We start from the raw sequence: 15,195 nt of genomic DNA on the forward strand, positions 1-15,195 counted from the left end.
TTAGTGAAAAGGATCGGTATGGAAGTCGAGGCCTCCATGTAGCCAGCCTCTCTAGCAACTAAAAGCAAGTAATAACAGACATAACTTCCTCTTGATATAATCACCATATTGGCATATGAAGGAAATTCTGTAGACAACCATATATCTTGATTTTAGTAAGCCACTCGACATGTTTCTCACAAAATTTTTGTCAATAAGATGGAGGAATGTGAGCTAAGGATAGTATAATTGGGTAGTTTCATAGCTGGTTGGATGATTGTGTCCAAAGAGATTGTATAAAGCCTTATGGGATGGCATACTATTCTGTTCAAAATTGTAATCGGTGACTTTGATTAGGGTCTCTCACAAGGTGGTAATCAAGGCGTTGGCCAGGGCTGAAGTCATTTTAAGGCTCTGCTGGGGATGGATCTGCTTCCAAGCTCACTCACATGGTTGTTGGAAGCACACTCTCAGACTGAGGGCCTTAGTTCCTCATGTGCTGTTGGCCCAAGACCTCCCTAGGTTCCTTGTCACTGGGCTTCTCTGTAGAGCAGTTCCATGGCAGCTGGCTTCATCAGGGCCAGCAAGCAAGAGCACAAGAGTAGGAACAAGACAGACGGCAGTCTTGTAACCTAATCTCTGAAATCACACACCATCACTTCTGCCATATTCTATTAGTTAGAAATAAGTCACTAGATCCAGTCCACACACAAGGGGAAGGGATTACACAAGGATGTGAAGACCTGGAGGTGGTGATTACTGGGAGCCTTGTTAGAAGCTGCCCCCTACAGAGGGCTAGCTTAATACATTGAATATCTGACCAAATTTTAAAATATTTTACAAGTTTGTAGCAAAGGAGCTAAAACAAGGTGAAATTTAAGACCAGTTAATGTAAACTCATTCATTCACATATATAAGTGCAAGATCACTATGAACTTAATTGTAACTGCTTATATGAAAAAGATGTAAGCAATTTAGTTAGTTGTTGCAACAGCTTTAAAAGCCTTGAATGGAACCTGCAGATACCTTAATTAGAAGTGTATAGTATTCAGAACCAAGCCATAGGCCCAGTGTGCTGTGTATTGCTCATTCTCCCTGGAGTGTTCCTGGTAAGCAGGACACTGGCATGCTTCCAGAAGGGGATAGCCAGAGTGGGAAAGAGCCTAGAAATTCTGTCATAGAGTCACAGCCTTCAAAATCTTTGTCAGCAATCCTGCTAAAAGATGTTTGAAAACTGTGTACCTCCACACATATCTTTCAGTTGATATATACAAACTTTTATTATAAGGATGTAAGTTTTAGTGTTTTGTATATTTTTTAAAATATTTTTTCTTCAAAAATCTCGAGCTGTACCTTTATCTCATTCAATTTATGGAAAATGTCTGCTATGTGACCTAAATTGCAAAGCTAGTCATCATTGTCAAACTAGTCAGCCAAATCAGACTTGCTTTCTGTCAGAAAAAAATCTGACTTCATTTTTCAAATAAAATTAAAGTGTTAATAGACATCACTGTGACAGTCATCTTACTATTGATTTATAATTCTAAACTAGATAAGGTTTTGCCGTGAATATATTGTCTGCATGAAGTAAGGTGGCTCTTCCCTTCCTTTCCAAAGCTGTTTTGCTCTCACAGATGGCTCCCTCCCTCGGTAGCTTTGCATTCCCCCATTGTCTTTTTGAAATTAGGCAGGCTTTTCAGGATGGGTGAGCGGTTTGTCTTTTGAGATGGGTTCCTTTGAGTGGAGATACAGAAGAGAATTCAGCAGACCACAGACTTGTTTTCAGACAGACCAAATTATGGCAAATATAGATATGGCTTAAATGCCTTAAAAATATCCTAATACATGTATCCCCTGGAAGGGCTTTGAGTACTCCCAGAGATACCCAAGTCCCACTTTGAAGACCACTTGTCATGGAAGAGCTGTTGAAAAGGTGGGGAGACTTTAGTTACCCAAGAATCTATTGATTTTCTTTTACCTCTATAAGAGTCCCCAGATGAGAAGCCCATGGCAGGTCATGATGGATGTCTTTAGTTCTTTGAAATATCGTCAAATGTAAGAGGATTATGTATTTATTCAGTGTAGGGTGAGGAGCTGTAACTATAATCAACAGGTGGCAGGTATGAATGAAGTGGCTGTCCACGAATGTAGCGGCTGTCTTACAGAGTCTGCCGTTCCTCACTAGAAATGCTCAAGCTAAAGCTGGATCCATCCAAAGGTCCTGAAGAAAAGGTTTTAATTTTGGACTAGAGAGAGCCTCTAACGTCCCTTCCAATTTTAAGATAGTATAATTATTTTCATTTTATTCTTTATTCAAGAAATCTGTTTCTGTCCTTTTTTTTTTTTTTTTGCGGTACACGGGCCTCTCACTGTTGTGGCCTCTCCTGTTGCGGAGCACAGGCTCCGGACGCGCAGGCTCAGCGGCCATGGCTCATGGGCCCAGCCGCTCCGTGGCATGTGGGATCTTCCCGTACCGGGGCACGAACCCGTGTCCCCTGCATCGGCAGGCAGACTCTCAACCACTGCACCACCAGGGAAGCCCTGTCCATATTTTTATTCACTGAGAAAACTAAAAACCAGATTTTGCCATATACTATGAAGTAATGAGCACAGAAAGCCAAATTTTAAAATTTACCTAAATTTCACATTTGCTGTCTGTTTCAAAGGGGTCTAAGTGACAGTATAGTAGAGAGAAGATGATCCTTGGTGTCATAAAACTTGGATTAGTGTCCCACCTCTGTCACTTTTACTAATTATGTGACTTTGGCCATAATCTCTTAACTTTAAAATCTTCATAAGATGAAAACTAGATGAGATAACTGTGTGAATTCACCTTATAAAGTGGTGACTTGTTCTACAGTGATAAGGTATTGTTTCCAGTGGATTTAACAGCTTAGTTTTAGTTTCTTAATGTTGAATTATATGGGATTTTTTTATATAGCTAATTTTGTATGATTCAGTTGTGTTTGGAATAATTCATTGATGGCTATATATTGAGAATAAGACCTCATTAAAGTTGCATATTTACCGGCCCCCTAATCTCACTGTTAACCCAAATCAGTAGAACATGGCTTCCTAGTTTTTAACCTTTTATTTTGGAAATTTTCAAATAAAAGAAAATAGTATAATGAACTTCAGTGTACCTATCACTGAGCTTCAGTAGTTATCAATACTTTGCCATTCTTGTTCTATCTATCCTTTACTGTTGTCTTTTTTTCTTGGCAATTTCTAAAGCAATATCATTTCACCTATAAATACTCCAGTTTGTATTTATAAGGACTTGTGTGTGTGTGTGTGTGTGTGTGTGTGTGTGTGTGTGTATGTGTGTATAAAATACTGTTGTCGTATCTAGCAAAATCAACAATAACTCCTTAGTATCATGTCATAGTCAGTTAATGTTGCTTTCCCTGATTGAACATGAATTTTTAAAGGACCCATTTCTCAATTTAGAATTGTTATATTAGCTCTAGGAATCTGGAAGTAGATTATAAATTCACAGTTAAAATCGCTATTTCTCAAAAGGGCTAGAAACAATATAGAAATATAAAATTGTTCTTTTGTATTATCCTTTTTTGTAAATTTACCTTGACAGTTGTCCTTGCCCTGTTTTTTGCATTCCCTTTGATTTCCTCAGTTTAAAACAAATGAACAAACCCAAACCATACATTACTGTAAGATTTAAAGTCCTGTAGATCAAAGAGCAAAGCAGTAAGTTTGTGCATGTCTCCACCTACTGGCTAGGTAAGAGATTGCTTACATAGCTGCAATGTAGACAAGGCTACACCAGAATTTTTCTGGCAATAGATCTAATGACCCCTGGTATTCAGGGTCTCATTGCTCAGGTTATGGGTTATCTGGATCCTTTCCACAGTTTTCTGACATGACACCAATACAGAGTAGACAGGAAATGGAAAGCAAATGAGATAAGGTCAGTTGACTTCGCTGTTTGTTGGCTGCTTGGAAATAGCTCTGATAATTTTGATGGAGAAAAGGCTAGACCAAACAATATATTTGGGTTATCAGTGAGTTTCTTATTATGGTATCCATATCTTTCTTTGCCACAGACTATCTATAACCAACTCTCCCTTTTCTTCCCTAAACTGAAGTCATGAAATTATATGGCTCAATGTTGTTGCGTATCATGTTAGCAAATCCTTAGAACTAGTTGATATAAATGATTTATAAGTTTAAAGCATACTGAAATACAGAGACAGAACCAAAATTTTAGCACTGGATGAGATTAGAGCAGTAGATTTCAAAAGTTAGCATTGGAAAATCCTGAGTAGAGCTCGTTAAACCAGCATGTACCCAGGCCCCAACCCCTAGAGATTCAGTTTCAACAAATGTGGGTCCAGAAGTGAGAGGTCAAGAGATGATTGACCTTTAAAGTAGGGGTAATACTATTTCGAGACTATGTTGTCATTTTTCCCAACACACTCAGTAGTTTGTTACGAATCTGCATGTGTTTATACTATATCTATCGCTTTGGGATTATACTTAAATTAGGACTTGTCTGTAGCGGTTTGCTGTTATTTTTAAAAATAAACATTTAAAACGTAGGTTCAATTTTAAAGACAGGGCTGTGTCATGTCACACACACACACACACACACACACACACACCCTGCACCCCACCAAAAATTAAATGTTTATTTCTAAGTCACACATCAAAGCTTATGTTTAGTAATGTCTGATACTTGAAGTTAAGCTGCAAATCCTAAATTGGCTGGCCAAGAAATTTTAATTACCTTATTATAGAATGATTACATATACCACAGGGAGACCGTACAGTAATTAAATATGGTCTTAAAACATTTCTGACATGAAAACAATAGTTTGTATCTTTTAAAATAATATTAACAGTTTGTATTTTTGAAGCTCACAAAGGAGATAGACTGAAAGCTCTTTATTTATTTAAATTTTATTTTTAAAATTTTATTTTTAGTCTGGTGTTTATGCTCAGGGAAGGCAATGTTTGTGGAATTCATTTATACTGATAGAGTAGAACTGATTACTACTTACCAGCAAATTTGCCACTTAAGAGAAAATATATTTGTTTCATATCAAGCAAGAAAAATCTGGACTATAGCATTTTAATTTATATGAACATTTGTACATATTTTTATAGCTAATTTTATCTATTTTGATTTTTTGTTTTTATGGGTAATGATAGAAATTGCTATTCATTCATTCAGCACATATTTATTGAATGCCTACTTAAGTGCTGGGTAATAGGAAATGGTTGGGAAATACTGCTTGGTCCTAGTAAACATTAGAAACTTGATATGGTAATTCAGTAAGCTAAGATACAAGAAAGGACCTAGCTGAGTGACTGTGTAGGCCTTTGATAAATGCTAGTTGAAAGAAAACAACTTCTGTGTCATTAACTTTTTAAAATTAAACATTTCTTTTGACTTAGGTTTACCACTATACTAAATGTTTAGTTGCATTTTAGTTTTAAGAACTATGTGTCAGGGATACCCAAGACCATTCCCAGGTCTGATGATTCGTTACGAGGACTCACAGGACTCAGCATATAGGCATATTCACAGCTATGATTTATTAATAGCTAAAGGGTATAAAGCAAAATCAGCAAAAGGAGAAAGTGCATGAATTGAAGTCCAGGGGTAACAAGGCACAAGCTTCCAAGGGTCTTCTGCCAGCAAACATTTGTGACTACACATGTGAGATGTTGTCTATCAGGGAAGCTCATTAGAGACTCAGAGTGCAGGGTTTTTGTCGGGGGCTTGTCATGTAAGCACCCTCTGCCTGGTGCATACCAAATTCCAGACTCCCAGAAAGAAAGCGGGTGTTCAGGATAAATCATATTGTTTGCACAAGCAGTTTAGACACAGTGAGCCACTCTTTTCAGTTAGGAGGGGAGGAACCCCTCCAAGTTCCCAGATGCCAATCAAGAGCCAACCTTGTAGGCAGGCCTTGCAAGCCTTTTGAGAGATAATAGTTAGGCCTGGTTAAATACTTAAATAGTTAACTCTTTTCTGCACAAACTAAAGTAGAGATCAGCAGGAGAAGGGTTTGAGTTAATAAACTCCTGGATCTGCAAACAAAATATACTTACCTATAAAGATAATTGCAGAGTTTGGGGTTTTAAAAAAACTTTTAACTGTAATTACTGTATCATTTTGATATCTATTGGGAAAAAAATGTAGGTGTCCCAATTTTTGTATAAAACAAATCCTAGATTGAGATGTTACAGTGTAGAATAGATATTAAGCTTTGAATACTTTAGGAAGCAAACTGCATCCTGACTCCTACTATCTTAGAAATGTATTTGAAGTTGTCAGTCTCGTAATTTTTTTATATATGAAAGCTCATCTTCAACCACTAAAATAATTTTGAATAAACTTATGTACATATAAAATAGGAAGAAAAGTCAGTTAACTTTCTGTTATTTAAAAGAAGTAGTTCATTTAAAATGAAAATTATAAGTTATTTTTAGAGTAATATACATTCTTTGTACAAATTTAGAAATTATGGAAAATTATAATGACAAAAATAATACCATTTGCAAAAGGTAATCACAGCGAGCATTTCAGAACATTTCCTTCTATGTATAGTCATGATCACAGTTGCACTAAATAGAGATCATTTTATATATGCAATTTTGTATCCTGATTCGTTTAGCTTAATAATTTTAAGCATTTTATTATACCATTAAATACTTTTTAGATACAACATTTTAATGGCTGCATTAAGATGTCTGAACTATATGCATGTGCCATATTTAATATTTTCCCTAAAGTTGGACATTTACACTGTTTTCTGTTTTCTGTATTAGAAATAATGTTATGATTAATAATATTCTTGTACATAGTTACTTGTGCTCACCCCCTGATTGCCTATTTTCTCAAGATAAGTTTTTAGGAGTAGAATTACTGGATATTAGAATTAGTGTATGAATGCATACAAACATCTACATCACACATAGATTTAACCTTTTTTAATAGAATGTATTACATTTAGAAAAATGCATACACAGAACTATACAAACATAAAGAATTATTGTAAACAGCCACGTACAACCCAAGTCAAGAAATTTTAAAACTGCCAGCACCTCAACAGCCCTCGAATTCCCCTTTCTGATCATAACCCCCTGCCTCTCTCAGAATTAACTTTACTCTAGACTTCACTTCCATGTTTTTATATCTATACCATCTAAATAGGTATCCCTGAATAGTGTAATTCAGTGTTTTCTATCTTTTTAATCTTTACTTACATGCAGTCATAGAGTATACACGTTTTTTGGTCTGTGAGAATATCCAGGTTAGTTTGATCTCCTTCACTTTGTTGCTATATAGTGTTAGTGAACAAACATTCACAAGTTATTTATTCATGTAAATGTTAATATGTATTTGGGTTGTTTCCAGATTTGGCCATTTGAACATTACTGTTGTAAACAGTCTTGTACCTGTATCCTGGTGCACCTAAGTAAACGTTCATATAGGGTGTAGACCTAGGAGTGGAATTAATAGGTTTCAGAGTATGTACAGCTTCAGTTTTCCTAGATAATACCAAGTTATTTTCTAAAGTAGATGTATAAACTGACCCTTTACCAATGGTATATGCCTCTCTAAGGTGATCCAAGTCCTAGTTTTCCTGTCACTGCCCCTGTTTAAAATATTGTTGTTTGTCCTTATTCACAGTGCCTTCCTTTAATTCTCATGATTAATTACTACCTATGCTACACACCCTTGCTAACACTTGGCATTGTTGGAATTTTTGCCAGTTGGTGTGTAGTAGAATCTCCTTGTAGTTTTTCCCGATTATTCTTCCCTAATTGCCATTTAGTGACCTATCTCTTCATTCTTGTAATGGTATATTTTGATTAACAGAAGTTTGTGATTTTAATATAGTCTAATTTATCATTTTTTAATTTTATGGCCAGTGTTTTTGTATCTTGTTTAAGAAATACTTACTCCCCTGAGATTATGAAGATATTCTCCTATGTTTTATTATCCATCTGGAATTGATTTGGGGTATACTGTGAGGTAGCAGTCTAGTTTCATTTCTTCCCATATGGATATTCGATAGTCTCAGCACAATTACTGAAAACACTGCTCTGCAGTACCACTTTTGCCGTAAATCAGGCATCTGTATAGGTGTGATTGTTCTGGGCTCTATTCTGGTCCCTTGGCCTATTTGCCCGGCATTGTGCTGTTGTCTTATTTACTATGGCTTTACAGTAAGTCCTGGTAACTGATAGAGCAGGGCCTTCCACTTTGTTCTTCTTCAGACATGTCTTGAGAGCTGTACTTGTCTTTGCATTTTCCATATACATTTTAGAATCAAGTTGTCAATTTATACACACACACACATACACTTAAAAAACTGTTGGGATTTTGCCTTGAATTATTAAATCTTTATAAGCAACTTGAGAATAATTGACAGACTTATTATTGAGTCTTCCACTTTAGGAACATGGTGTCTGTCTTCCCATTTATTTAGGTCTTTGATGTCTTTCAATAAAGTTTTATACTTTTCTCCATAAAAGTTGTGTACATTTTTTGTTAGATTCTTAGGTATTTGCTTTTAAAAGTAGATCAGTCTGGGGCTTCCCTGGCCGTCCAGTGATTAAGACTCCACGCTTCCAATGCAGGGGGCACGGGTTTGATCCCTGGTCGGGAAACTTAAGATCCCATATGCTGCATGGCACAGCCAAAAAAAAAAGGTAGCTCAGTCTCTCTCTTTCTCTCTTTCCCTCCTTCCTTGTATTGACATATACTCCTATTCATCAAGCTTCATCAATTCCAATAATTTTTCTGTAGAACTGTTTGGATTTTCTGCATACCTGATCATATCATCTGTGTATGAAGAGGATTTTGTTTATTCCTTTCTAATTCTTTTACATTTTATTTCTTTCTCTAGACTTTACTGCAGTGGATAAAATATCCAGAGTAATGGTGATAGCAAATCTTTGTTTATTTCTGATCTTAGAGTTTGCTAAGCATAAATGGATGGTGAATTTTATCAAATGCTTTTTTTCTGTGTATATTGAAATGATCATATGATTTTCTTCTTTACTCTGTTAATGCAATGAATTTCATTGATTCTTTGGTTAACCACACTTGGTCATGACGTATAATCCTTATAATCCTTTTTATATATTGCTAGATTTGGTTTGCTTATATTTTGTTTAGACTTTTTACATCCATATTTGTGGGAAGATTACACTATAATTTTCTTGTACTATCTATATCACGTTTTTATGTCTAGATTATGCTAGACTCATAAAATGAATTGAGGAGTATTCTCTGTTTGTTGTTTTTCTTATGTGATTGGTAGAACTCACTTATAAACCCATCCAGGCCAGACTTCCTTATAAGAAGGGTTTTCATTTCCGATTCAGTTTCTTAAATATTTATAGGAATATTCAGGTTTTCCAGTTATTACTCTGTCACTTTTGGTGAATTGTATTTTTCTAGGAATGAGTGCATTTTATCTAAACTTTAAACAATTTTGTCATAAAGGGGTTCATACTATCTCTACAGGATCTTCTTCATTCTTGATACTAGCAATTTATGCCTTTTTTTTTCTGTCTCAGCCTTGCCAGATATTTACCAGTTTTATCAGTCTTTTAAACAGTGACTTTTAGCTTTGTAAATCCTTTTTATTGTGTATTTATTTTCTATTTCAGTAATTTCTGTTTGTTGTTATTTCCATCCTTCTACTTTGGGTTTAATTTTCCAGGATTTATTTCCTTTTTAAATTTCAATTTTCTTGTATCCTTGGGTTTTAGATGCGTCTCTTGTTAAAGGCATACAGTTGTTTTTTTATTCTAGACTCTCAATCTTTGTCTTTTAATTGAAGCATTTATTCCATTTACATTTAATTTTAGTATATTTTGATTGACATTGTGGTCTTATGTGCTTTCTGTTTATACCACCTATTACATGTTTCTTCACCTTCCCTGATTTATTTGGATCAGTTGAATATTTTTTAATCATTTCATTTTTGTTCTATTAATTTGGAAGTTTTAGCACCCTTTGCTGAGTGTGTACCCCAGAAATTACAGTATGCCTCCCTAATTCATCAAATCCTAATATTGATACCATTACTGTCTTCCTGAACAGTACAAGCACTGTAGAACACATTAATTCCATATAATGCAACCTTGACTTATAGGCTGTTGTTTTCATGTATTTAAATTATATTTGTGTGTATAAATGCATGTTACATGTATTTACATCACTCCAAGTTATTATTTTTATTCATTTAGATTTACCTACACATATCCTTTCTCTGTTATTTATTCTTTCAGCATCTCTAAGGTTTTATCTGGATTCATTTTCCTTGTGTCAGTCTGCTGGGTGTGAACTCCATTTGTTTCAGAATTTCCTTAGATTCCCTTTAGTGTTGAGGGATATTCACTGAGTAGAGAATTCTAGGCTGGCATTTTCTTTACATTAGATATCATTCTACTGTCTTCTGGCTTCCATTGATATTAACAATTCAGCTAGCAGTCTGTCACTTTTCTCTGAGGGTAGTCTATCTTTATTTTTCAGGTTATTGAAAAAATGTTTTATTCATCTTTTGTTTTCTGTAGTTTTCTCTGTGATGTGGGGTGTGTATGTGTGTGTGTGTTTTAATCCTGCCTTAGGTTTTTAGGTCTCTTGAATCAGTGTATTGATATTATTTTTGGTTAGGGAATATTCTCAGCCATTATCTCTTCAGATATTGCCGCTGCCTTTTTCTTTCTCTCATCACCTTTGTGACCCAATTAAGTATAGATATAGGCATACCTTATGGTATTCTCTATATTTTCTACCTTCTTTTCTGAATTTTGTGTTTTTCCTTTTTAAAATCTATATTTTTTCTCTTTTTTTGCAAAAAAAATTCAAGTTCAGCTTTTATGTTCTGGGACACAGTAAACTTCATTATTTAATAATCTATGTTGGATAATCTCAGTATATGAAATCCCTGTTTGTCTTTATTGTCTGTCATTTTTGCTGGTTCTTGGTCAAAATATCTTACCCTTTTATGTACTGATTCATTTTGACCGTGTGCTAGAAATTATTTTGACAATTATTGGCGTTGAACGATGCTTTCTTCCTCTAGAGAGAACTCTAATTTGCTTTTACTAGGCACCTTTAAGCAGTAGCAGTCTGGGACTATCTTAATCAAAGTTCAAGGCTTAGATTTTCAGGGCCATTCAGAGAGAAAGCCAGATTGCAAGTATGTGAAGGGGCTGATCACTTCCGGTTCACCGCTAGCCCTTTAGGGTCCTAGGTCAACATTGGAGAGTAGTTTATGATATTACCCTGAATTCTGACTTTTTTCCCCTTAGAGATCTGCTGTATAAGCAAATGTCCCCAGGACAAGAAGGACTCTGATCCTTGGCTTTACCTCTCTGAGTTCCCATTCTTTAGCCAATATTCCTGACAATTTGGTTAGTACGTTGATGCTTTAAGGAAGTTTTTTTATCCAACCTTTCTGTTGTCTTCACTGAGACACATCACCTATCAGAAGTCTAGCCAATAGAGTTAAAACTCCTTTTACATAGTGTCATGTTATTCTTCATAAAGATTGTACCAATTTATATTCAAACCAGTGGTAGATGAGAGCATTCATGTTTACGTTTTGATAGGTCAGAATGACATTTTGGTTTAATTTGCATTTATTTTGTTGCTAGTGTGGTCAAATATTTTAAATGTATGTTTACCCATTTCTTTTTCATCTGTTCACTTTCTTCAGTTTTTTGTCATTTTGTAAGAATTCTTTATTTACTAAGGATATTTACCTTTTTCATGTATTTGCAAATATTTTGCTGAAATTTGCCTTTTTAATTTTGTTTACATTATTGGACTTTTTTGTATATTGACTTTTTTAAATATGCAGAAGTTTAAAATTCTGTCAGAGAAAGAAGTTACAACTAAGCAAGAATGAAGGCTAGAATGAACCCTGTGGTGCTGGATTAGAGTTGGAGGTGGTGGAATGACAACATACTTAGTTTAATATGTGTACACGCACACATATGTATCGATATGTGTTTGCATGTATATATACATATGTACTTATATATACATATGTACATACAGGTAGATAGATACAGAAATAAATATAGATACATGTGAATGGGTTAGTACACATACATACGTTTCTGCCACTGAGAGGGCCTTAGAAGCAACTACACTGCAGTAGTAATGAGCAAGCCCACACCCACATATTCATTTATAAATACATTCTCTAATAGAAGGAACTGAGGCTCTTTAGAGAAATTATTATTCTAGGACTGGGGCAGAGAAAATACAAGTAAGCCTGGAGCATTTTACAGTGCCTGGAAGTTAGGAAGTGGTCAAAAAACAAAAAGATGGGGACATGTGAAAAGGTCACAGGAACCAACCTGAAAGAGCTCCCAGTGACCAAAACTGGAACAATTTGGGCAACAAAATAAATAGCATAGTACTAGACTATAACCCAAGGTATAAATTAAGTATATATGAGCCCATACCAATATAAAGAAATTATTGAACAAATAAATAAATGGGAAAGAAGAGACAAACCTTCCTTACAGAAGAATTCCAAATAATATATGTAGATAATCCCCTCCCACCTTAAGGGTAGACTGGACTTAGTGACCCCGCTTTTGAAGAACAGAGCGTAGAAAGGGGAACATAGTAAGTTTACAGTGCAGAAACCTGGCTAACCCCTCTTAACCAAAGAATCAAGTTAACATCACTGATGATAAGTCATGTGGATATCACGTGCCCCCTGAGGTGGTGTTCTGAGAAGGGCACTTCACCTCTGTGGTAGCCTTCCCCCAAAACCCACAACCGTCATCTAAAAATGAAAAAAACTTCAGAACAAAGAAAGTACATTAGTCAACAAACCGTGAAGTCCAAATACAATCTGGAGTTGAGTTAATAGTAATGTACCAGTATTACTCTCTTAGTTTTGACATGTTTACTGTAGTTGCCTAAGATGTTAACATTAGGGGAAGTTGAGTGAGGGGTATACAGGAACTCTCTGTACCATCTTTGCAATTTTTATGTAAATCTAAAGTTATTAGAAACTAAAAAGCTTTCTTCGATCATAATTAAACAAGCAAACAAACATGAAACTATGAGTTTACACCATTATTTCCAGTTTAAAGTAACAATTACGGATTTTTATTTAGTGAAACATTTATTAGATAATAAGGAATTGTTAAAGTCTTTAGTGTATGACTTTATAATTTTAGTTATTTTACAAAAATTTCTACATTTTGGAGGTAAGTACTGAAATATTTATGCATAAAGCCTGGGATTTGCTTCAGAATCAGGTGAGGGGTGAGCAGTGGGTACTGGGTTGAAGTATAGGTAAAATAGGATTAGCCCATGAGTTGTTAATTGTTGGAGCAGGGTAATGGATATATGAGCCTTCATTACTCTACACTTTCTACTTTTGAAATTTTCCATAATATAAAGTTTTTCAAAAGCAAGAAAGAAATTATACAGTTTTTACTTAGTTTTTTTAATTTTTAAATTATTTTTTAAATTGAGGTATAGTTGATATAAAATAATATGTATGTTACAGGTATACAGTATAGCGATTCAGAACTTTTAAAGGTTGTACTCCATTTCTAATTATTATAAAACATTGCCTGTATTCCCTGTGTTGTATGATATATCCTTGTAGCTTATTTATTTTATAACATAATAGTTTGTACCTCTTAATCCCCTACCCCTTGCCCCCACCCCTCCCCACTGGTAACCACAAGTTTGTTTCTCTATTTATATCTGTGAGTCTGTTTCTTTTTTGTTATATTCACTCCTTTGCTTTATTTTTTAGATTCCACATATAAGTCACATCATGTCTTTCTCTGACTTATTTCACTTAACATAATACCATAATATTTAGCATAATTTAGTAAAATTTTACTTAATTTTTAAAATTTTATATTTGTACATCTTTTCACTGAAAATCGGGGTTTCTTGCCACATTAACATACTTGTTTCCTCCTACTAGTTTAAATATATAATAAAAGTAAGACTACTGAATACAGATTAGGATTTCTTAGCCCTTCTTTTCATCCTTGAGTGTATCCCAGTAGGGATGCACAATCAAAACACTGGATTTTAAAGTCACTTAAATAACTGTTCTCTTTGTGGTTATGCCACAAGCTTGACATAGAGTTAGGTTTAGAGATCCTTGTATTGAATAGATGTTGCCCAGTTTCTCCCAGCATTAACATTTTGCAAAACTAGTATGATATCACAACCAGGGTATTGCACTGATATACTCTCCTGATCTTACTCAGATATCTGCATCAATTTAATTTTAGGGATTGCCTCTTATTTCTTCTTGACTTAATTTTGTTTTTAGATTATGAAAAACATATACCTGATTGGAAAGTCAAACTTATGAATAGGGTTCATTCAGAAAGGTCTGGCTTGCATCCCTGTCCCCATTCACTTCCCACCTTAGAGGAAATTATTTTGTAAAATTAATTTTAATTTTATTTTTCACTATTTCTGTTTGAAAATACAAGAAAATATGTATATATTTATGTTTTTATACCACCTCCTTCTTACACAGTCTTATATACTCTCTTCTAAACTTTGATAATTTTTAATTTAACAATATGAAAATACCAGCTATCTCTCCATAGCAATGTGTAGACATCTCCTTCATTGCTATTTATATCTGCTTAGTACTCCATTATGGATATAGAATTGTTTATTAAGCCAGTTCCCTATTGATGGACATTTGGATCATTTCCAGTCTTCTTCTTTTACATTAATAACCTTATGCATACATCATTTCATACTGTTGTTAATGCCAGATTCCTTCCATAAATGTTGTACCACTTTGCATTCCTACCAGCATTGTATGAGAATTGTAGACTTTAAATTGTAATCTAAAGAACTGAACTAATCTCTCAGTCATATTAATTAGTAAATATCTCATTTCATTCTAAAACTGACCTTACATGTATAAATCTAGACAGAGTTGTAGATAAATTCTGTTTTATTTTTATGGCCTTAGTCCATATCTGTGGACTTGACCAGAATGCTGTTAAGTAGAGTGGATTTCATATCATTGTGAGGTTACTGGCCCCAAGAGAAGTTTTTGGCACTTCTTGGTTCCATCCTTCACTAAACTCCCTTATTCCTCAATCAATATCCAGTGCTCATGCTATGCGTGAGCTCAGTTCTGAGATATGCTCCCTATATGCTCTCTTGGTATCTCTTTGCTCCCATTTGGTATCCCTGTCTGG

General features: G+C 34.7%; 1 protein-coding gene across 12 annotated transcripts in view; it reads left to right on the forward strand.

The window, feature by feature from the left end:
• The window catches only part of CASK (calcium/calmodulin dependent serine protein kinase), a 387,942-nt gene that overhangs the window by 155,599 nt on the left and 217,148 nt on the right, over positions 1 to 15,195 (forward strand). The gene's annotated exons all lie outside the window — the stretch shown is intronic.

Source organism: Pseudorca crassidens, chromosome X (genome assembly GCF_039906515.1).
Source record: "Pseudorca crassidens isolate mPseCra1 chromosome X, mPseCra1.hap1, whole genome shotgun sequence".
In the NCBI taxonomy this organism is placed as follows: Eukaryota; Metazoa; Chordata; class Mammalia; order Artiodactyla; family Delphinidae; genus Pseudorca; species Pseudorca crassidens.